Genomic DNA, 2,915 nt, shown 5'->3' with positions numbered 1-2,915 from the left:
CCGGGACTGTTCTACAGTTTTTACTAAATGTAGCTTGCATTTATACACTGCTGTTCCTGCAACCCAAAAAGATCACAAAGCACTTGGCAAAGTACCTGGCCTTGCACTGAGTTATTCTTAAAGTGCTGTTTAATAGTCAAACTGAACAAAGACATCATTCTCAATTTAACATCCTTTAAAATAGCAAAAATCCAAATAGTCTTCAGCTTACTGCTTCCAAAGAGATGAGATCATAGAATCCAATGATATAGGCATAGTTTAAGGAGTCCATGACAGAGACCATCTGCCTCAAGAAGCTGTTTTGCAGTTATTTGGCCTGTGAGATTACCCTGAAGAGTAATAACAGAAATATGGCCTCTTCTTCTTCCTTTAAAGCCACTGTATTTGTGGGTCTCTGTGGTATAGAAGGGGTGGAAAATGGTATGAAGGGACCCTTCCCTTTGCTTAGTTGTACTTGACTTCTTGAGATGTTTTCATTCAGTCATATCTGCAGCCTTCAGTCACAATAAGTTTGAAAAGTTTTTTGCCTCTTTAGCTATGCAGAGTGAGAACATTATGAGAATGGAAGCCGCGTTCTTTCTTATTGTCTTTAATCACCTTTAAAGCCACAATGATTTACATGTGCATGGACCTACTGCCAGCAGCCATTGGTATCAGTGGGAGGTTTGATTTTAGCGCAACATGATAGGCACAGGTGTGAATGAGACTTTCCTTTGGCTCCTCCACCATTATTATTAATAGTGATGGGAATGAAGAAAGACTCAATTCTGCAATCTGAAATTGTGAGGCTGGCAATTTCAGAGAAATATTTTGCACTCATAGACTAACATATATTTGGGCTGGAATCCTTGTAACAACATGGAGACCCAAATTGTCATTTTTCCTGGAGTCACTTTTCAATGACAAGTTGCCCTTCAAGGGAGTTGCCAATAGTAACTTGGGCAAGGAGTCACTGGGAAATTTATTTTTTCAATCCCATTCTCTCCATCCTAAAAGTGCAGCAATAGAACAGGCATATTTGAGAGCGATTTAACAAGCAGAGTAATGAACAGACTGGCTGAAAAATCAACCTGAACAACCATCACTTCTCCCTTCAGCTAAACTGAACTTTAAAGCCTTTCAGTTCAGCTAAGAACCTTCTCTTCTACCTACCCACCACCTTTACTGAAAAGAAGTGCTAGAATGCTTGCTTCTTTCTCCAGGTTCTCCTTTGACCCAGAAAACAAGAACTGACCTGTCTCCCTCCAGGAAATTGTTTTCAGTAGACACCCTGTGATGAAGGGGCTGGAGAATGGGGCCAAGAGTCTGGAGACCCAGTTTCTAATCTATTTAGAAAAAGGCCCTTGCTATATCTGTATGAAGATTCATTTGTTGTCTTTCCAAAAAAAAAAGGGTGATTATTGTAACTGGTTTGAAAGAGTTTGGTTGCAAAAACAGGGGAAGTAAAAAAAACAAAAAAAGGCTTTAACGGGGCATGTACATGCTTGTCAGAATCTAAGCATTCAGTATTTAATCCAGTTAGTTCTTTGTGAAATTTAGAATTGAAACACCAATGCCCTGTACTTTTTACAAAAACATAGAAAAGTTACAAGCAGGGCCCCTTGTTATGGGTCTTGCTGCAAAATTCACCCTTTCTGCAGCTTTGTGCTACAGAATCTCATCTTTCCCTCCCAAAAATAGGTTCTGGATGTTATCTTGAAAAACGTGAAGAGTGTAAGCAATATGTTGACACATGAGTCTGCAGACAGCCTAAAACAATATCTTGGAAAGCCAAGCACTGCCTCATGCATCTTAATGGGTTGTTGACTCTGAAACCTGAAGATGACAATCAGCAGCATGGTGAAAATTGAAACGGTGAGGACAATGTAAAACATATTGAAGTTCATATCAAAATAGTACAGGTGGTTACTGCTCTGATTGTATCATTTATTTTTATATTTGATTCAACAGCCTCTTTTAAAAAAATTATGTGAAACTGCTGTAGCCTTCCTACTAAAATCCAAGGACATTGTGGTAGAATTTAGGTTCTGTGGGGTACATGGTGCCTACCTTACTGGCTGCAGCTCATCAAGCCTGGTACCAAACACCTTGGTGATTCTCAGTTCTTGCAAAGTGTCTAAGATGCCACCAAAAAGTACCTGCTTTGTCTGTGTTCACAGTTATTTTTCTAAAAAAAAATTGAAGGAATTAAGAGAGCCTGAATAATACCCAAGTTTTGTGTGGCCCCAGTAATCCTGCCCATCAGAGATGTGCTCTTGTTTTAAGATAGTGGCCACTGATTTTCCAAGCAACCATGCTATAACTAGCACTAATAGCTGATTTTTTCCCTTGGCACAGGAGAATGCTACTAGTTTCAGGATGTGAACTTACTGTTCTTTCATGAGCCTGTAGTCACAGAAGAGGATATGCTGTGGCTGAATCAGGCCCTTAATTATGGAAAAAAGATTCAGAGTATATAGCTCTGCATTAAATGATTTATAAATAATTCTACTGGGAGATTATCAGTAGGTTAGACTCCTACTTTGGTGTCCTGATCTCCCAGCTGTTAGTGGGTAGCAGCCATTTTATCTCCCTTCCCTGTACTCCTATCATGTAGTAGTCATTCTGTCTTCAGGGCTTTCACCCTCTAGGATTATTCATTCAGTCTCCTAAAAATAATAATGGAATCAGTAATTCTGTATCAGGTATGTTATGTGAAATGCATAGATCTACATTTTTAGCCTTGCTTTTCTCTGTGTAACTGCACTGCTCCCTTCAGCCATGTGAGCGTGGGGGGAACGGGGTACTGTGCAAGGGAAGGGAGAACTGCTGTAGCACCCCCAGGCTTCTAGCCTGAGCCACTGCAGACATGTGCCTGCATATCTGGGATGTCTGTCCAGTTACAAACTGACTCAGCCTAGCCAGGTTAGACTAAC

The sequence above is a fragment of the Gavialis gangeticus genome, unplaced genomic scaffold, assembly GCF_001723915.1.
Source record: "Gavialis gangeticus isolate Ggan-Ray unplaced genomic scaffold, GavGan_comp1, whole genome shotgun sequence".
NCBI classification, from domain to species: Eukaryota; Metazoa; Chordata; order Crocodylia; family Gavialidae; genus Gavialis; species Gavialis gangeticus.
This window is presented reverse-complemented; position numbering follows the sequence as displayed.